This window comes from Rhinoderma darwinii, chromosome 5 (assembly GCF_050947455.1).
Source record: "Rhinoderma darwinii isolate aRhiDar2 chromosome 5, aRhiDar2.hap1, whole genome shotgun sequence".
NCBI classification, from domain to species: Eukaryota; Metazoa; Chordata; class Amphibia; order Anura; family Rhinodermatidae; genus Rhinoderma; species Rhinoderma darwinii.
The window spans coordinates 58,548,074-58,567,114 of NC_134691.1; the positions used below are offsets into that span (position 1 = coordinate 58,548,074).

The 19,041-nt window shown below is 51.8% G+C and overlaps 18 non-coding genes and 1 pseudogene across 18 annotated transcripts; all 19 read right to left on the reverse strand.

Moving 5' to 3' along the window:
* Positions 1-890: 890 nt before the first annotated feature.
* LOC142654327 (5S ribosomal RNA) lies at positions 891-1,009 on the reverse strand. The gene has a single exon (XR_012849001.1). It is a non-coding gene; the product is annotated as a 5S ribosomal RNA (ribosomal RNA).
* Positions 1,010-1,541: 532 nt separating this feature from the next.
* On the reverse strand, positions 1,542-1,661 carry LOC142654919 (5S ribosomal RNA). Its single transcript, XR_012849250.1, has one exon. It is a non-coding gene; the product is annotated as a 5S ribosomal RNA (ribosomal RNA).
* An 867-nt stretch (positions 1,662-2,528) lies between these two features.
* LOC142654443 (5S ribosomal RNA) lies at positions 2,529-2,647 on the reverse strand. Its single transcript, XR_012849050.1, has one exon. It is a non-coding gene; the product is annotated as a 5S ribosomal RNA (ribosomal RNA).
* A 1,165-nt stretch (positions 2,648-3,812) lies between these two features.
* LOC142654898 (5S ribosomal RNA) lies at positions 3,813-3,931 on the reverse strand. Its single transcript, XR_012849230.1, has one exon. It is a non-coding gene; the product is annotated as a 5S ribosomal RNA (ribosomal RNA).
* Positions 3,932-4,473: 542 nt separating this feature from the next.
* Positions 4,474-4,593, reverse strand: LOC142654920 (5S ribosomal RNA). The gene has a single exon (XR_012849251.1). It is a non-coding gene; the product is annotated as a 5S ribosomal RNA (ribosomal RNA).
* An 867-nt stretch (positions 4,594-5,460) lies between these two features.
* Positions 5,461-5,579, reverse strand: LOC142654268 (5S ribosomal RNA). Its single transcript, XR_012848966.1, has one exon. It is a non-coding gene; the product is annotated as a 5S ribosomal RNA (ribosomal RNA).
* Positions 5,580-6,854: 1,275 nt separating this feature from the next.
* LOC142654561 (5S ribosomal RNA) lies at positions 6,855-6,973 on the reverse strand. Its single transcript, XR_012849074.1, has one exon. It is a non-coding gene; the product is annotated as a 5S ribosomal RNA (ribosomal RNA).
* Positions 6,974-7,515: 542 nt separating this feature from the next.
* On the reverse strand, positions 7,516-7,635 carry LOC142654921 (5S ribosomal RNA). Its single transcript, XR_012849252.1, has one exon. It is a non-coding gene; the product is annotated as a 5S ribosomal RNA (ribosomal RNA).
* Positions 7,636-8,502: 867 nt separating this feature from the next.
* Positions 8,503-8,621, reverse strand: LOC142654678 (5S ribosomal RNA). Its single transcript, XR_012849085.1, has one exon. It is a non-coding gene; the product is annotated as a 5S ribosomal RNA (ribosomal RNA).
* Positions 8,622-9,786: 1,165 nt separating this feature from the next.
* On the reverse strand, positions 9,787-9,905 carry LOC142654889 (5S ribosomal RNA). The gene has a single exon (XR_012849222.1). It is a non-coding gene; the product is annotated as a 5S ribosomal RNA (ribosomal RNA).
* Positions 9,906-10,447: 542 nt separating this feature from the next.
* LOC142654922 (5S ribosomal RNA) lies at positions 10,448-10,567 on the reverse strand. Its single transcript, XR_012849253.1, has one exon. It is a non-coding gene; the product is annotated as a 5S ribosomal RNA (ribosomal RNA).
* An 867-nt stretch (positions 10,568-11,434) lies between these two features.
* On the reverse strand, positions 11,435-11,553 carry LOC142654792 (5S ribosomal RNA). Its single transcript, XR_012849129.1, has one exon. It is a non-coding gene; the product is annotated as a 5S ribosomal RNA (ribosomal RNA).
* Positions 11,554-12,718: 1,165 nt separating this feature from the next.
* On the reverse strand, positions 12,719-12,837 carry LOC142654820 (5S ribosomal RNA). Its single transcript, XR_012849156.1, has one exon. It is a non-coding gene; the product is annotated as a 5S ribosomal RNA (ribosomal RNA).
* A 569-nt stretch (positions 12,838-13,406) lies between these two features.
* On the reverse strand, positions 13,407-13,526 carry LOC142655066 (5S ribosomal RNA; annotated as a pseudogene).
* An 881-nt stretch (positions 13,527-14,407) lies between these two features.
* LOC142654832 (5S ribosomal RNA) lies at positions 14,408-14,526 on the reverse strand. Its single transcript, XR_012849167.1, has one exon. It is a non-coding gene; the product is annotated as a 5S ribosomal RNA (ribosomal RNA).
* Positions 14,527-15,704: 1,178 nt separating this feature from the next.
* LOC142654843 (5S ribosomal RNA) lies at positions 15,705-15,823 on the reverse strand. Its single transcript, XR_012849178.1, has one exon. It is a non-coding gene; the product is annotated as a 5S ribosomal RNA (ribosomal RNA).
* A 569-nt stretch (positions 15,824-16,392) lies between these two features.
* On the reverse strand, positions 16,393-16,512 carry LOC142654923 (5S ribosomal RNA). The gene has a single exon (XR_012849254.1). It is a non-coding gene; the product is annotated as a 5S ribosomal RNA (ribosomal RNA).
* An 881-nt stretch (positions 16,513-17,393) lies between these two features.
* LOC142654855 (5S ribosomal RNA) lies at positions 17,394-17,512 on the reverse strand. Its single transcript, XR_012849189.1, has one exon. It is a non-coding gene; the product is annotated as a 5S ribosomal RNA (ribosomal RNA).
* Positions 17,513-18,675: 1,163 nt separating this feature from the next.
* On the reverse strand, positions 18,676-18,794 carry LOC142654866 (5S ribosomal RNA). Its single transcript, XR_012849200.1, has one exon. It is a non-coding gene; the product is annotated as a 5S ribosomal RNA (ribosomal RNA).
* Positions 18,795-19,041: the final 247 nt, after the last annotated feature.

The window sequence follows — 19,041 nt, forward strand, 5'->3', positions numbered from 1 at the left end:
CCTCCTCCATGTGCGGCTGGAGACCTGCTGCTATGAGCAGTGTGCACCAGCATGGCCTCACTGCTGAGACGTTCTTTTTGGGCCAAGGGGGCGGGGCTTAGTCTCCATTCACTCCAATGGAGTGTGTAAGCTGGCCAATGCTGAAGGACCTGAAACAGGGCAGCTCCAAGGCAACGATTACACCTGCAATGGGTGACTTTTATATGTTTGCTGTTTTCTTTTACTTTACCTTGGGCTACTGTGGGCGGCTACATACTTGTTTGCAGCGTTTTGTCTTGCAACTGTGGAAAAACATATATATTCTGCCCTTTTGACACAAACGCAGCAAAAAGCCAGAGAAAATGCACCTCGTGAACGTACCCTTGCATTGTGCAAGTTACCCAGCTTTGCCTGGCTCCTGAAAGGCAAATCGGCCCAGTTGTGCCACAATTTGGGGGGATTGATGTGAGTAGAAATGGCTTTTAGCAGATCGCTATTACAGCTTGGCGTGGCACGTTAGCCAGCTGCTTTCCCAGGACTCTGAAGGCAAATGTGCCCAGCTATGCTGCAGTGTGGAGGATTGATCACTGGCAAACTAGGCAGGGCTCTTCACGCCCCAGCTTTCCCAGGCTCAGGACTTGCAAATGGGACTAATTATGCTGCCATATGAGAGGTGGGCATTTATCAGTGCATAACTAGGCAGGTCAGTCATTTTGCATTTAGGGAAAGCTGGGTAGCAACCTCTGGGCCCAAATGTGATGGATGAAATATTGGTTGTATAAAAAGCAAGAATTGAAAAGGGCAAGTGAGAGAAAGCAAATGAAAAGCGGTAAGGGTGCGGCTAAAAAAGTCAATGGGAAAAAGGCATTGAGGACAGCGACCATTGCTTGTTGCAGCGAGGAAAAGCAAAAAGCCTACAGCACCTGGTATTCCCAGGCGGTCTCCCATCCAAGTACTAACCAGGCCTGACCCTGCTTAGCTTCCGAGATCAGACGAGATCGGGCGCATTCAGGGTGGTGTGGCCGTAGGCGGAGACAGGCCTCTCATTTACTGCTCTTCTACTTGAACACTGGGCCTATTTCTTCTATCCTTTAGCTTGATTTTTCGCTCGATTAACTGTCAGCAGCGTGGCACACCTGGCCAGCCCCATGGCACCCACATGCCAAAGTCTCCTGCCTGTCATTTTTCAAGGCCAAAGCAGGAAGTCAGCCCCTTTCCTCCTTCCTCACACTCGAGTCACCTAGTGGGCTGCATGCGCTGACCAACTGAAAGGGTCAGTTGCACAAACTTCTCTGCAGAGAGAGAAATTACTTCTGTTGGCCGACCGTCGGCTCAAGCCATCCCCTGGGCATCTGCTGAAAGCCTGGTCTCTTTTAACTCTATCATTTACATGTGTCAGGCTACAGGGGCAGTGAGGCCTTTTAGCTGGGGCACGCAGCTAGATAGTAGGCCGGTGCGGTCGCCTAGTGGTATGGCCGTTGGCAGCCACTGGGCCCAGAGCCGGAGATCCTGGAAGGATGGAAATGACAAAAACAGGAAGATACAGCCGAGAAAAAAAATACAGTCTACAGCACCCGGTATTCCCAGGAGGTCTCCCATCCAAGTACTGTCCGAGCCCGACCCCGCTTTGCTTCCGAGATCGGACGAGATCGGGCGTATTCAGGGTGGTGTGGCCGGTAGACGCAGCTGACCTCTTCTCCACCACCCTCATTTGTTCAAAGCCCAGTCAGCCTGGCCCTGGCCGGCACGTGGCCAAATTGGTGCGTGCACCAAAGACTCGCCAGCAGGTAACGCTCACCTGCGGCACAGTGGCAGACGCCATTAGGAGCTCAGGGTGCGCACACATGAGCCCTCCATCCCTTTGACGAGCGTCGGTTGCCATTGCCAGCCGGGCATGGAAAAACGCAGCACGCCTAGAAACTTTCAGTCCATGGATACCGGCATAGCACCACTCCGGCCCAACAGGGGGCGGCTGTTTCCGAAGGACCAATGCGACGACCGCAAGGGCTGGCAGGGGGAATACAGCCGACAGGTGTTGTTGACTAATGAAACAGCTGCCACAGCAGTGCTGAGCAGCGGGTGTCTTTTAAAAAGCCTCAGTGCAGGCTTTTCGACAGGCTAACAATGGAATGAGGGTGTGAAAGAGAGAGCAAGCTCGGCCAGGAAGGTGGGATGGAGCCAGGTGTACGGGAAACAATTAGGGAAGGAGGTGAGCTGGTGGTGGTGAATGATTGGAAGCGGCTTTCAGCGCGCTTCCCTTTCCTACGCTGCGTTGTCTGCAAACGTGTGCTGCATTCGTGACGCTGTCATTCAGCCTGCAGGTTAACACTGAGTGCCCCCAGTCCTGCAAGGGGCGCTGTTACTATTGAAATTCAGCCTCGTATTAAAAGCAGTAATGCTGGTGGTGGCCACCATGCTGATAAGGAGGACAGGGATTTTGCGAGCATTCAAAAGCGCAAAAGAGAAAGCTCAGGAAAAGAAGCAAGTGTGCAGTTGAAAAAGTCATTGAGGACAGCGACCATTGCTTGTTGCAGTGAGGAAAAGCAAAAAGCCTACAGCACCTGGTATTCCCAGGCGGTCTCCCATCCAAGTACTAACCAGGCCTGACCCTGCTTAGCTTCCGAGATCAGACGAGATCGGGCGCATTCAGGGTGGTGTGGCCGTAGGCAGAGACAGGCCTCTCACTCACTGCTCTTCTACTTCACAGCACGCCTCTTTCCAGGGCTCAACACTAGCCCCTTTCCATCTTCTTCACTTTTATATCCCTTAAAGTGAAGCTAAACCTGAAAAATAAAATACATTTAAAAAAAACATTCAAAACAAAAAACAAATAGATGTATGACTACACTTGTAAAAAGGTCCCCTAGAAATGAGTCTGCTGCAGAAACAAGCAGTTTGCCTGAAATCTAGCAGACCAAGAGGGAGTCCTTTCCTTCCTCTCAGCTTCCTCCATGTGCGGCTGGAGACCTGCTGCTATGAGCAGTGTGCACCAGCATGGCCTCACTGCTGAGACGTTCTTTTTGGGCCAAGGGGGCGGGGCTTAGTCTCCATTCACTCCAATGGAGTGTGTAAGCTGGCCAATGCTGAGGGACCTGAAACAGGGCAGCTCCAAGGCAACGATTGCACCTGCAATGGGTGACTTTTATATGTTTGCTGTTTTCTTTTACTTTACCTTGGGCTACTGTGGGCGGCTACATACTTGTTTGCAGCGTTTTGTCTTGCAACTGTGGAAAAACATATATATTCTGCCCTTTTGACACAAACGCAGCAAAAAGCCAGAGAAAATGCACCTCGTGAACGTACCCTTGCATTGTGCAAGTTACCCAGCTTTGCCAGGCTCCTGAAAGGCAAATCGGCCCAGTTGTGCCACAATTTGGGGGGATTGATGTGAGTAGAAATGGCTTTTAGCAGATCGCTATTACAGCTTGGCGTGGCACGTTAGCCAGCTGCTTTCCCAGGACTCTGAAGGCAAATGTGCCCAGCTATGCTGCAGTGTGGAGGATTGATCACTGGCAAACTAGGCAGGGCTCTTCACGCCCCAGCTTTCCCAGGCTCAGGACTTGCAAATGGGACTAATTATGCTGCCATATGAGAGGTGGGCATTTATCAGTGCATGACTAGGCAGGTCAGTCATTTTGCATTTTGGGAAAGCTGGGTAGCAACCTCTGGGCCCAAATGTGATGGATGAAATATTGGTTGTATAAAAAGCAAGAATTGAAAAGGGCAAGTGAGAGAAAGCAAATGAAAAGCGGTAAGGGTGCGGCTAAAAAAGTCAATGGGAAAAAGGCATTGAGGACAGCGACCATTGCTTGTTGCAGCGAGGAAAAGCAAAAAGCCTACAGCACCTGGTATTCCCAGGCGGTCTCCCAGCCAAGTACTAACCAGGCCTGACCTTGCTTAGCTTCCGAGATCAGACGAGATCAGGCGCATTCAGGGTGGTGTGGCCGCAGGCGGAGACAGGCCTCTCATTCACTGCTCTTCTACTTGAACACTGGGCCTATTTCTATCCTTTGGCTTGATTTTTCGCTCGATTAACTGTCAGCAGCGCGGCACACCTAGGCGGCACACCTGGCCAGCCCCATGGCACCCACATGCCAAAGTCTCCTGCCTGTCATTTTTCAAGGCCAAAGCAGGAAGTCAGCCCCTTTCCTCCTTCCTCACACTCGAGTCACCTAGTGGGCTGCATGCGCTGACCAACTGAAAGGGTCAGTTGCACAAACTTCTCTGCAGAGAGAGAAATTACTTCTGTTGGCCGACCGTCGGCTCAAGCCATCCCCTGGGCATCTGCTGAAAGCCTGGTCTCTTTTAACTCTATCATTTACATGTGTCAGGCTACAGGGGCAGTGAGGCCTTTTAGCTGGGGCACGCAGCTAGATAGTAGGCCGGTGCGGTCGCCTAGTGGTATGGCCGTTGGCAGCCACTGGGCCCAGAGCCGGAGATCCTGGAAGGATGGAAATGACAAAAACAGGAAGATACAGCCGAGAAAAAAAATACAGTCTACAGCACCCGGTATTCCCAGGAGGTCTCCCATCCAAGTACTGTCCGAGCCCGACCCCGCTTTGCTTCCGAGATCGGACGAGATCGGGCGTATTCAGGGTGGTGTGGCCGGTAGACGCAGCTGACCTCTTCTCCACCACCCTCATTTGTTCAAAGCCCAGTCAGCCTGGCCCTGGCCGGCACGTGGCCAAATTGGTGCGTGCACCAAAGACTCGCCAGCAGGTAACGCTCACCTGCGGCACAGTGGCAGACGCCATTAGGAGCTCAGGGTGCGCACACATGAGCCCTCCATCCCTTTGACGAGCGTCGGTTGCCATTGCCAGCCGGGCATGGAAAAACGCAGCACGCCTAGAAACTTTCAGTCCATGGATACCGGCATAGCACCACTCCGGCCCAACAGGGGGCGGCTGTTTCCGAAGGACCAATGCGACGACCGCAAGGGCTGGCAGGGGGAATACAGCCGACAGGTGTTGTTGACTAATGAAACAGCTGCCACAGCAGTGCTGAGCAGCGGGTGTCTTTTAAAAAGCCTCAGTGCAGGCTTTTCGACAGGCTAACAATGGAATGAGGGTGTGAAAGAGAGAGCAAGCTCGGCCAGGAAGGTGGGATGGAGCCAGGTGTACGGGAAACAATTAGGGAAGGAGGTGAGCTGGTGGTGGTGAATGATTGGAAGCGGCTTTCAGCGCGCTTCCCTTTCCTACGCTGCGTTGTCTGCAAACGTGTGCTGCATTCGTGACGCTGTCATTCAGCCTGCAGGTTAACACTGAGTGCCCCCAGTCCTGCAAGGGGCGCTGTTACTATTGAAATTCAGCCTCGTATTAAAAGCAGTAATGCTGGTGGTGGCCACCATGCTGATAAGGAGGACAGGGATTTTGCGAGCATTCAAAAGCGCAAAAGAGAAAGCTCAGGAAAAGAAGCAAGTGTGCAGTTGAAAAAGTCATTGAGGACAGCGACCATTGCTTGTTGCAGTGAGGAAAAGCAAAAAGCCTACAGCACCTGGTATTCCCAGGCGGTCTCCCATCCAAGTACTAACCAGGCCTGACCCTGCTTAGCTTCCGAGATCAGATGAGATCGGGCGCATTCAGGGTGGTGTGGCCGTAGGCAGAGAAAGGCAGAGAAAGGCAGAGAAAGGCAGAGAAAGGCAGAGAAAGGCAGAGAAAGGCAGAGAAAGGCAGAGAAAGGCAGAGAAAGGCAGAGAAAGGCAGAGAAAGGCAGAGAAAGGCCTCTCACTCACTGCTCTTCTACTTCACAGCACGCCTCTTTCCAGGGCTCAACACTAGCCCCTTTCCATCTTCTTCACTTTTATATCCCTTAAAGTGAAGCTAAACCTGAAAAATAAAATACATTTAAAAAAAACATTCAAAACAAAAAACAAATAGATGTATGACTACACTTGTAAAAAGGTCCCCTAGAAATGAGTCTGCTGCAGAAACAAGCAGTTTGCCTGAAATCTAGCAGACCAAGAGGGAGTCCTTTCCTTCCTCTCAGCTTCCTCCATGTGCGGCTGGAGACCTGCTGCTATGAGCAGTGTGCACCAGCATGGCCTCACTGCTGAGACGTTCTTTTTGGGCCAAGGGGGCGGGGCTTAGTCTCCATTCACTCCAATGGAGTGTGTAAGCTGGCCAATGCTGAAGGACCTGAAACAGGGCAGCTCCAAGGGAACGATTGCACCTGCAATGGGTGACTTTTATATGTTTGCTGTTTTCTTTTACTTTACCTTGGGCTACTGTGGGCGGCTACATACTTGTTTGCAGCGTTTTGTCTTGCAACTGTGGAAAAACATATATATTCTGCCCTTTTGACACAAACGCAGCAAAAAGCCAGAGAAAATGCACCTCGTGAACGTACCCTTGCATTGTGCAAGTTACCCAGCTTTGCCAGGCTCCTGAAAGGCAAATCGGCCCAGTTGTGCCACAATTTGGGGGGATTGATGTGAGTAGAAATGGCTTTTAGCAGATCGCTATTACAGCTTGGCGTGGCACGTTAGCCAGCTGCTTTCCCAGGACTCTGAAGGCAAATGTGCCCAGCTATGCTGCAGTGTGGAGGATTGATCACTGGCAAACTAGGCAGGGCTCTTCACGCCCCAGCTTTCCCAGGCTCAGGACTTGCAAATGGGACTAATTATGCTGCCATATGAGAGGTGGGCATTTATCAGTGCATGACTAGGCAGGTCAGTCATTTTGCATTTTGGGAAAGCTGGGTAGCAACCTCTGGGCCCAAATGTGATGGATGAAATATTGGTTGTATAAAAAGCAAGAATTGAAAAGGGCAAGTGAGAGAAAGCAAATGAAAAGCGGTAAGTGTGCGGCTAAAAAAGTCAATGGGAAAAAGACATTGAGGACAGCGACCATTGCTTGTTGCAGCGAGGAAAAGCAAAAAGCCTACAGCACCTGGTATTCCCAGGCGGTCTCCCATCCAAGTACTAACCAGGCCTGACCCTGCTTAGCTTCCGAGATCAGACGAGATCGGGCGCATTCAGGGTGGTGTGGCCGTAGGCGGAGACAGGCCTCTCATTCACTGCTCTTCTACTTGAACACTGGGCCTATTTCTATCCTTTGGCTTGATTTTTCGCTCGATTAACTGTCAGCAGCGCGGCACACCTAGGCGGCACACCTGGCCAGCCCCATGGCACCCACATGCCAAAGTCTCCTGCCTGTCATTTTTCAAGGCCAAAGCAGGAAGTCAGCCCCTTTCCTCCTTCCTCACACTCGAGTCACCTAGTGGGCTGCATGCGCTGACCAACTGAAAGGGTCAGTTGCACAAACTTCTCTGCAGAGAGAGAAATTACTTCTGTTGGCCGACCGTCGGCTCAAGCCATCCCCTGGGCATCTGCTGAAAGCCTGGTCTCTTTTAACTCTATCATTTACATGTGTCAGGCTACAGGGGCAGTGAGGCCTTTTAGCTGGGGCACGCAGCTAGATAGTAGGCCGGTGCGGTCGCCTAGTGGTATGGCCGTTGGCAGCCACTGGGCCCAGAGCCGGAGATCCTGGAAGGATGGAAATGACAAAAACAGGAAGATACAGCCGAGAAAAAAAATACAGTCTACAGCACCCGGTATTCCCAGGAGGTCTCCCATCCAAGTACTGTCCGAGCCCGACCCCGCTTTGCTTCCGAGATCGGACGAGATCGGGCGTATTCAGGGTGGTGTGGCCGGTAGACGCAGCTGACCTCTTCTCCACCACCCTCATTTGTTCAAAGCCCAGTCAGCCTGGCCCTGGCCGGCACGTGGCCAAATTGGTGCGTGCACCAAAGACTCGCCAGCAGGTAACGCTCACCTGCGGCACAGTGGCAGACGCCATTAGGAGCTCAGGGTGCGCACACATGAGCCCTCCATCCCTTTGACGAGCGTCGGTTGCCATTGCCAGCCGGGCATGGAAAAACGCAGCACGCCTAGAAACTTTCAGTCCATGGATACCGGCATAGCACCACTCCGGCCCAACAGGGGGCGGCTGTTTCCGAAGGACCAATGCGACGACCGCAAGGGCTGGCAGGGGGAATACAGCCGACAGGTGTTGTTGACTAATGAAACAGCTGCCACAGCAGTGCTGAGCAGCGGGTGTCTTTTAAAAAGCCTCAGTGCAGGCTTTTCGACAGGCTAACAATGGAATGAGGGTGTGAAAGAGAGAGCAAGCTCGGCCAGGAAGGTGGGATGGAGCCAGGTGTACGGGAAACAATTAGGGAAGGAGGTGAGCTGGTGGTGGTGAATGATTGGAAGCGGCTTTCAGCGCGCTTCCCTTTCCTACGCTGCGTTGTCTGCAAACGTGTGCTGCATTCGTGACGCTGTCATTCAGCCTGCAGGTTAACACTGAGTGCCCCCAGTCCTGCAAGGGGCGCTGTTACTATTGAAATTCAGCCTCGTATTAAAAGCAGTAATGCTGGTGGTGGCCACCATGCTGATAAGGAGGACAGGGATTTTGCGAGCATTCAAAAGCGCAAAAGAGAAAGCTCAGGAAAAGAAGCAAGTGTGCAGTTGAAAAAGTCATTGAGGACAGCGACCATTGCTTGTTGCAGTGAGGAAAAGCAAAAAGCCTACAGCACCTGGTATTCCCAGGCGGTCTCCCATCCAAGTACTAACCAGGCCTGACCCTGCTTAGCTTCCGAGATCAGACGAGATCGGGCGCATTCAGGGTGGTGTGGCCGTAGGCAGAGACAGGCCTCTCACTCACTGCTCTTCTACTTCACAGCACGCCTCTTTCCAGGGCTCAACACTAGCCCCTTTCCATCTTCTTCACTTTTATATCCCTTAAAGTGAAGCTAAACCTGAAAAATAAAATACATTTAAAAAAAACATTCAAAACAAAAAACAAATAGATGTATGACTACACTTGTAAAAAGGTCCCCTAGAAATGAGTCTGCTGCAGAAACAAGCAGTTTGCCTGAAATCTAGCAGACCAAGAGGGAGTCCTTTCCTTCCTCTCAGCTTCCTCCATGTGCGGCTGGAGACCTGCTGCTATGAGCAGTGTGCACCAGCATGGCCTCACTGCTGAGACGTTCTTTTTGGGCCAAGGGGGCGGGGCTTAGTCTCCATTCACTCCAATGGAGTGTGTAAGCTGGCCAATGCTGAGGGACCTGAAACAGGGCAGCTCCAAGGCAACGATTGCACCTGCAATGGGTGACTTTTATATGTTTGCTGTTTTCTTTTACTTTACCTTGGGCTACTGTGGGCGGCTACATACTTGTTTGCAGCGTTTTGTCTTGCAACTGTGGAAAAACATATATATTCTGCCCTTTTGACACAAACGCAGCAAAAAGCCAGAGAAAATGCACCTCGTGAACGTACCCTTGCATTGTGCAAGTTACCCAGCTTTGCCAGGCTCCTGAAAGGCAAATCGGCCCAGTTGTGCCACAATTTGGGGGGATTGATGTGAGTAGAAATGGCTTTTAGCAGATCGCTATTACAGCTTGGCGTGGCACGTTAGCCAGCTGCTTTCCCAGGACTCTGAAGGCAAATGTGCCCAGCTATGCTGCAGTGTGGAGGATTGATCACTGGCAAACTAGGCAGGGCTCTTCACGCCCCAGCTTTCCCAGGCTCAGGACTTGCAAATGGGACTAATTATGCTGCCATATGAGAGGTGGGCATTTATCAGTGCATGACTAGGCAGGTCAGTCATTTTGCATTTTGGGAAAGCTGGGTAGCAACCTCTGGGCCCAAATGTGATGGATGAAATATTGGTTGTATAAAAAGCAAGAATTGAAAAGGGCAAGTGAGAGAAAGCAAATGAAAAGCGGTAAGGGTGCGGCTAAAAAAGTCAATGGGAAAAAGGCATTGAGGACAGCGACCATTGCTTGTTGCAGCGAGGAAAAGCAAAAAGCCTACAGCACCTGGTATTCCCAGGCGGTCTCCCAGCCAAGTACTAACCAGGCCTGACCTTGCTTAGCTTCCGAGATCAGACGAGATCGGGCGCATTCAGGGTGGTGTGGCCGCAGGCGGAGACAGGCCTCTCATTCACTGCTCTTCTACTTGAACACTGGGCCTATTTCTATCCTTTGGCTTGATTTTTCGCTCGATTAACTGTCAGCAGCGCGGCACACCTAGGCGGCACACCTGGCCAGCCCCATGGCACCCACATGCCAAAGTCTCCTGCCTGTCATTTTTCAAGGCCAAAGCAGGAAGTCAGCCCCTTTCCTCCTTCCTCACACTCGAGTCACCTAGTGGGCTGCATGCGCTGACCAACTGAAAGGGTCAGTTGCACAAACTTCTCTGCAGAGAGAGAAATTACTTCTGTTGGCCGACCGTCGGCTCAAGCCATCCCCTGGGCATCTGCTGAAAGCCTGGTCTCTTTTAACTCTATCATTTACATGTGTCAGGCTACAGGGGCAGTGAGGCCTTTTAGCTGGGGCACGCAGCTAGATAGTAGGCCGGTGCGGTCGCCTAGTGGTATGGCCGTTGGCAGCCACTGGGCCCAGAGCCGGAGATCCTGGAAGGATGGAAATGACAAAAACAGGAAGATACAGCCGAGAAAAAAAATACAGTCTACAGCACCCGGTATTCCCAGGAGGTCTCCCATCCAAGTACTGTCCGAGCCCGACCCCGCTTTGCTTCCGAGATCGGACGAGATCGGGCGTATTCAGGGTGGTGTGGCCGGTAGACGCAGCTGACCTCTTCTCCACCACCCTCATTTGTTCAAAGCCCAGTCAGCCTGGCCCTGGCCGGCACGTGGCCAAATTGGTGCGTGCACCAAAGACTCGCCAGCAGGTAACGCTCACCTGCGGCACAGTGGCAGACGCCATTAGGAGCTCAGGGTGCGCACACATGAGCCCTCCATCCCTTTGACGAGCGTCGGTTGCCATTGCCAGCCGGGCATGGAAAAACGCAGCACGCCTAGAAACTTTCAGTCCATGGATACCGGCATAGCACCACTCCGGCCCAACAGGGGGCGGCTGTTTCCGAAGGACCAATGCGACGACCGCAAGGGCTGGCAGGGGGAATACAGCCGACAGGTGTTGTTGACTAATGAAACAGCTGCCACAGCAGTGCTGAGCAGCGGGTGTCTTTTAAAAAGCCTCAGTGCAGGCTTTTCGACAGGCTAACAATGGAATGAGGGTGTGAAAGAGAGAGCAAGCTCGGCCAGGAAGGTGGGATGGAGCCAGGTGTACGGGAAACAATTAGGGAAGGAGGTGAGCTGGTGGTGGTGAATGATTGGAAGCGGCTTTCAGCGCGCTTCCCTTTCCTACGCTGCGTTGTCTGCAAACGTGTGCTGCATTCGTGACGCTGTCATTCAGCCTGCAGGTTAACACTGAGTGCCCCCAGTCCTGCAAGGGGCGCTGTTACTATTGAAATTCAGCCTCGTATTAAAAGCAGTAATGCTGGTGGTGGCCACCATGCTGATAAGGAGGACAGGGATTTTGCGAGCATTCAAAAGCGCAAAAGAGAAAGCTCAGGAAAAGAAGCAAGTGTGCAGTTGAAAAAGTCATTGAGGACAGCGACCATTGCTTGTTGCAGTGAGGAAAAGCAAAAAGCCTACAGCACCTGGTATTCCCAGGCGGTCTCCCATCCAAGTACTAACCAGGCCTGACCCTGCTTAGCTTCCGAGATCAGACGAGATCGGGCGCATTCAGGGTGGTGTGGCCGTAGGCAGAGACAGGCCTCTCACTCACTGCTCTTCTACTTCACAGCACGCCTCTTTCCAGGGCTCAACACTAGCCCCTTTCCATCTTCTTCACTTTTATATCCCTTAAAGTGAAGCTAAACCTGAAAAATAAAATACATTTAAAAAAAACATTCAAAACAAAAAACAAATAGATGTATGACTACACTTGTAAAAAGGTCCCCTAGAAATGAGTCTGCTGCAGAAACAAGCAGTTTGCCTGAAATCTAGCAGACCAAGAGGGAGTCCTTTCCTTCCTCTCAGCTTCCTCCATGTGCGGCTGGAGACCTGCTGCTATGAGCAGTGTGCACCAGCATGGCCTCACTGCTGAGACGTTCTTTTTGGGCCAAGGGGGCGGGGCTTAGTCTCCATTCACTCCAATGGAGTGTGTAAGCTGGCCAATGCTGAAGGACCTGAAACAGGGCAGCTCCAAGGGAACGATTGCACCTGCAATGGGTGACTTTTATATGTTTGCTGTTTTCTTTTACTTTACCTTGGGCTACTGTGGGCGGCTACATACTTGTTTGCAGCGTTTTGTCTTGCAACTGTGGAAAAACATATATATTCTGCCCTTTTGACACAAACGCAGCAAAAAGCCAGAGAAAATGCACCTCGTGAACGTACCCTTGCATTGTGCAAGTTACCCAGCTTTGCCAGGCTCCTGAAAGGCAAATCGGCCCAGTTGTGCCACAATTTGGGGGGATTGATGTGAGTAGAAATGGCTTTTAGCAGATCGCTATTACAGCTTGGCGTGGCACGTTAGCCAGCTGCTTTCCCAGGACTCTGAAGGCAAATGTGCCCAGCTATGCTGCAGTGTGGAGGATTGATCACTGGCAAACTAGGCAGGGCTCTTCACGCCCCAGCTTTCCCAGGCTCAGGACTTGCAAATGGGACTAATTATGCTGCCATATGAGAGGTGGGCATTTATCAGTGCATGACTAGGCAGGTCAGTCATTTTGCATTTTGGGAAAGCTGGGTAGCAACCTCTGGGCCCAAATGTGATGGATGAAATATTGGTTGTATAAAAAGCAAGAATTGAAAAGGGCAAGTGAGAGAAAGCAAATGAAAAGCGGTAAGTGTGCGGCTAAAAAAGTCAATGGGAAAAAGACATTGAGGACAGCGACCATTGCTTGTTGCAGCGAGGAAAAGCAAAAAGCCTACAGCACCTGGTATTCCCAGGCGGTCTCCCATCCAAGTACTAACCAGGCCTGACCCTGCTTAGCTTCCGAGATCAGACGAGATCGGGCGCATTCAGGGTGGTGTGGCCGTAGGCGGAGACAGGCCTCTCATTCACTGCTCTTCTACTTTCCAGTCTGGCTCTTGCCAGTGCTGAACACTGGGCCTATTTCTTCTATCCTTTGGCTTGATTTTTCGCTCGATTAACTGTCAGCAGCGTGGCACACCTAGGCGGCACACCTGGCCAGCCCCATGGCACCCACATGCCAAAGTCTCCTGCCTGTCGTTTTTCAAGGCCAAAGCAGGAAGTCAGCCCCTTTCCTCCTTCCTCACACTCGAGTCACCTAGTGGGCTGCATGCGCTGACCAACTGAAAGGGTCAGTTGCACAAACTTCTCTGCAGAGAGAGAAATTACTTCTGTTGGCCGACCGTCGGCTCAAGCCATCCCCTGGGCATCTGCTGAAAGCCTGGTCTCTTTTAACTCTATCATTTACATGTGTCAGGCTACAGGGGCAGTGAGGCCTTTTAGCTGGGGCACGCAGCTAGATAGTAGGCCGGTGCGGTCGCCTAGTGGTATGGCCGTTGGCAGCCACTGGGCCCAGAGCCGGAGATCCTGGAAGGATGGAAATGACAAAAACAGGAAGATACAGCCGAGAAAAAAAATACAGTCTACAGCACCCAGTATTCCCAGGAGGTCTCCCATCCAAGTACTGTCCGAGCCCGACCCCGCTTTGCTTCCGAGATCGGACGAGATCGGGCGTATTCAGGGTGGTGTGGCCGGTAGACGCAGCTGACCTCTTCTCCACCACCCTCATTTGTTCAAAGCCCAGTCAGCCTGGACCTGGCCGGCACGTGGCCAAATTGGTGCGTGCACCAAAGACTCGCCAGCAGGTAACGCTCACCTGCGGCACAGTGGCAGACGCCATTAGGAGCTCAGGGTGCGCACACATGAGCCCTCCATCCCTTTGACGAGCGTCGGTTGCCTTTGCCAGCCGGGCATGGAAAAGCGCAGCACGCCTAGAAACTTTCAGTCCATGGATACCGGCATAGCACCACTCCGGCCCAACAGGAGGCGGCTGTTTCCGAAGGACCAATGCGACGACCGCAAGGGCTGGCAGGGGGAATACAGCCGACAGGTGTTGTTGACTAATGAAACAGCTGCCACAGCAGTGCTGAGCAGCGGGTGTCTTTTAAAAAGCCTCAGTGCAGGCTTTTCGACAGGCTAACAATGGAATGAGGGTGTGAAAGAGAGAGCAAGCTCGGCCAGGAAGGTGGGATGGAGCCAGGTGTACGGGAAACAATTAGGGAAGGAGGTGAGCTGGTGGTGGTGAGTGATTGGAAGCGGCTTTCAGCGCGCTTCCCTTTCCTACGCTGCGTTGTCTGCAAACGTGTGCTGCTTTCGTGACGATGTCAGTCAGCCTGCAGGTTAACACTGAGTGCCCCCAGTCCTGCAAGGGGCGCTGTTACTATTGAAATTCAGCCTTGTATTAAAAGCAGTAATGCTGGTGGTGGCCACCATGCTGATAAGGAGGACAGGGATTTTGCGAGCATTCAAAAGCGCAAAAGAGAAAGCTCAGGAAAAGAAGCAAGTGTGCAGTTGAAAAAGTCAATGGGAAAAAGGCATTGAGGACAGCGACCATTGCTTGTTGCAGTGAGGAAAAGCAAAAAGCCTACAGCACCTGGTATTCCCAGGCGGTCTCCCATCCAAGTACTAACCAGGCCTGACCCTGCTTAGCTTCCGAGATCAGACGAGATCGGGCGCATTCAGGGTGGTGTGGCCGTAGGCAGAGACAGGCCTCTCACTCACTGCTCTTCTACTTCACAGCACGCCTCTTTCCAGGGCTCAACACTAGCCCCTTTCCATCTTCTTCACTTTTATATCCCTTAAAGTGAAGCTAAACCTGAAAAATAAAATACATTTAAAAAAAACATTCAAAACAAAAAACAAATAGATGTATGACTACACTTGTAAAAAGGTCCCCTAGAAATGAGTCTGCTGCAGAAACAAGCAGTTTGCCTGAAATCTAGCAGACCAAGAGGGAGTCCTTTCCTTCCTCTCAGCCTCCTCCATGTGCGGCTGGAGACCTGCTGCTATGAGCAGTGTGCACCAGCATGGCCTCACTGCTGAGACGTTCTTTTTGGGCCAAGGGGGCGGGGCTTAGTCTCCATTCACTCCAATGGAGTGTGTAAGCTGGCCAATGCTGAAGGACCTGAAACAGGGCAGCTCCAAGGCAACGATTGCACCTGCAATTGGTGACTTTTATATGTTTGCTGTTTTCTTTTACTTTACCTTGGGCTACTGTGGGCGGCTACTGTGGGCGGCTACATACTTGTTTGCAGCGTTTTGTCTTGCAACTGTGGAAAAACATATATATTCTGCCCTTTTGACACAAACGCAGCAAAAAGCCAGAGAAAATGCACCTCGTGAACGTACCCTTGCATTGTGCAAGTTACCCAGCTTTGCCAGGCTCCTGAAAGGCAAATCGGCCCAGTTGTGCCACAATTTGGGGGGATTGATGTGAGTAGAAATGGCTTTTAGCAGATCGCTATTACAGCTTGGCGTGGCACGTTAGCCAGCTGCTTTCCCAGGACTCTGAAGGCAAATGTGCCCAGCTATGCTGCAGTGTGGAGGATTGATCACTGGCAAACTAGGCAGGGCTCTTCACGCCCCAGCTTTCCCAGGCTCAGGACTTGCAAATGGGACTAATTATGCTGCCATATGAGAGGTGGGCATTTATCAGTGCATGACTAGGCAGGTCAGTCATTTTGCATTTTGGGAAAGCTGGGTAGCAACCTCTGGGCCCAAATGTGATGGATGAAATATTGGTTGTATAAAAAGCAAGAATTGAAAAGGGCAAGTGAGAGAAAGCAAATGAAAAGCGGTAAGTGTGCGGCTAAAAAAGTCAATGGGAAAAAGACATTGAGGACAGCGACCATTGCTTGTTGCAGCGAGGAAAAGCAAAAAGCCTACAGCACCTGGTATTCCCAGGCGGTCTCCCATCCAAGTACTAACCAGGCCTGACCCTGCTTAGCTTCCGAGATCAGACGAGATCGGGCGCATTCAGGGTGGTGTGGCCGTAGGCGGAGACAGGCCTCTCATTCACTGCTCTTCTACTTTCCAGTCTGGCTCTTGCCAGTGCTGAACACTGGGCCTATTTCTTCTATCCTTTGGCTTGATTTTTCGCTCGATTAACTGTCAGCAGCGTGGCACACCTAGGCGGCACACCTGGCCAGCCCCATGGCACCCACATGCCAAAGTCTCCTGCCTGTCGTTTTTCAAGGCCAAAGCAGGAAGTCAGCCCCTTTCCTCCTTCCTCACACTCGAGTCACCTAGTGGGCTGCATGCGCTGACCAACTGAAAGGGTCAGTTGCACAAACTTCTCTGCAGAGAGAGAAATTACTTCTGTTGGCCGACCGTCGGCTCAAGCCATCCCCTGGGCATCTGCTGAAAGCCTGGTCTCTTTTAACTCTATCATTTACATGTGTCAGGCTACAGGGGCAGTGAGGCCTTTTAGCTGGGGCACGCAGCTAGATAGTAGGCCGGTGCGGTCGCCTAGTGGTATGGCCGTTGGCAGCCACTGGGCCCAGAGCCGGAGATCCTGGAAGGATGGAAATGACAAAAACAGGAAGATACAGCCGAGAAAAAAAATACAGTCTACAGCACCCGGTATTCCCAGGAGGTCTCCCATCCAAGTACTGTCCGAGCCCGACCCCGCTTTGCTTCCGAGATCGGACGAGATCGGGCGTATTCAGGGTGGTGTGGCCGGTAGACGCAGCTGACCTCTTCTCCACCACCCTCATTTGTTCAAAGCCCAGTCAGCCTGGCCCTGGCCGGCACGTGGCCAAATTGGTGCGTGCACCAAAGACTCGCCAGCAGGTAACGCTCACCTGCGGCACAGTGGCAGACGCCATTAGGAGCTCAGGGTGCGCACACATGAGCCCTCCATCCCTTTGACGAGCGTCGGTTGCCATTGCCAGCCGGGCATGGAAAAACGCAGCACGCCTAGAAACTTTCAGTCCATGGATACCGGCATAGCACCACTCCGGCCCAACAGGGGGCGGCTGTTTCCGAAGGACCAATGCGACGACCGCAAGGGCTGGCAGGGGGAATACAGCCGACAGGTGTTGTTGACTAATGAAACAGCTGCCACAGCAGTGCTGAGCAGCGGGTGTCTTTTAAAAAGCCTCAGTGCAGGCTTTTCGACAGGCTAACAATGGAATGAGGGTGTGAAAGAGAGAGCAAGCTCGGCCAGGAAGGTGGGATGGAGCCAGGTGTACGGGAAACAATTAGGGAAGGAGGTGAGCTGGTGGTGGTGAATGATTGGAAGCGGCTTTCAGCGCGCTTCCCTTTCCTACGCTGCGTTGTCTGCAAACGTGTGCTGCATTCGTGACGCTGTCAGTCAGCCTGCAGGTTAACACTGAGTGCCCCCAGTCCTGCAAGGGGCGCTGTTACTATTGAAATTCAGCCTCGTATTAAAAGCAGTAATGCTGGTGGTGGCCACCATGCTGATAAGGAGGACAGGGATTTTGCGAGCATTCAAAAGCGCAAAAGAGAAAGCTCAGGAAAAGAAGCAAGTGTGCAGTTGAAAAAGTCAATGGGAAAAAGGCATTGAGGACAGCGACCATTGCTTGTTGCAGTGAGGAAAAGCAAAAAGCCTACAGCACCTGGTATTCCCAGGCGGTCTCCCATCCAAGTACTAACCAGGCCTGACCCTGCTTAGCTTCCGAGATCAGACGAGATCGGGCGCATTCAGGGTGGTGTGGCCGTAGGCAGACAGGCCTCTCACTCACTGCTCTTCTACTTCACAGCACGCCTCTTTCCAGGGCTCAACACTAGCCCGTTTCCATCTTCTTCACTTTTATATCCCTTAAAGTGAAGCTAAACCTGAAAAATAAAATACATTTAAAAAAAACATTCAAAACAAAAAACAAATAGATGTATGACTACACTTGTAAAAAGGTCCCCTAGAAATGAGTCTGCTGCAGAAACAAGCAGTTTGCCTGAAATCTAGCAGACCAAGAGGGAGTCCTTTCCTTCCTCTCAGCCTCCTCCATGTGCGGCTGGAGACCTGCTGCTATGAGCAGTGTGCACCAGCATGGCCTCACTGCTGAGACGTTCTTTTTGGGCCAAGGGGGCGGGGCTTAGTCTCCATTCACTCCAATGGAGTGTGTAAGCTGGCCAATGCTGAAGGACCTGAAACAGGGCAGCTCCAAGGCAACGATTGCACCTGCAATGGGTGACTTTTATATGTTTGCTGTTTTCTTTTACTTTACCTTGGGCTACTGTGGGCGGCTACATACTTGTTTGCAGCGTTTTGTCTTGCAACTGTGGAAAAACATATATATTCTGCCCTTTTGACACAAACGCAGCAAAAAGCCAGAGAAAATGCACCTCGTGAACGTACCCTTGCATTGTGCAAGTTACCCAGCTTTGCCAGGCTCCTGAAAGGCAAATCGGCCCAGTTGTGCCACAATTTGGGGGGATTGATGTGAGTAGAAATGGCTTTTAGCAGATCGCTATTACAGCTTGGCGTGGCACGTTAGCCAGCTGCTTTCCCAGGACTCTGAAGGCAAATGTGCCCAGCTATGCTGCAGTGTGGAGGATTGATCACTGGCAAACTAGGCAGGGCTCTTCACGCCCCAGCTTTCCCAGGCTCAGGACTTGCAAATGGGACTAATTATGCTGCCATATGAGAGGTGGGCATTTATCAGTGCATGACTAGGCAGGTCAGTCATTTTGCATTTTGGGAAAGCTGGGTAGCAACCTCTGGGCCCAAATGTGATGGATGAAATATTGGTTGTATAAAAAGCAAGAATTGAAAAGGGCAAGTGAGAGAAAGCAAATGAAAAGCGGTAAGTGTACGGCTAAAAAAGTCAATGGGAAAAAGACATTGAGGACAGCGACCATTGCTTGTTGCAGCGAGGAAAAGCAAAAAGCCTACAGCACCTGGTATTCCCAGGCGGTCTCCCATCCAAGTACTAACCAGGCCTGACCCTGCTTAGCTTCCGAGATCAGACGAGATCGGGCGCATTCAGGGTGGTGTGGCCGTAGGCGGAGACAGGCCTCTCATTCACTGCTCTTCTACTTTCCAGTCTGGCTCTTGCCAGTGCTGAACACTGGGCCTATTTCTTCTATCCTTTGGCTTGATTTTTCGCTCGATTAACTGTCAGCAGCGTGGCACACCTAGGCGGCACACCTGGCCAGCCCCATGGCACCCACATGCCAAAGTCTCCTGCCTGTCGTTTTTCAAGGCCAAAGCAGGAAGTCAGCCCCTTTCCTCCTTCCTCACACTCGAGTCAC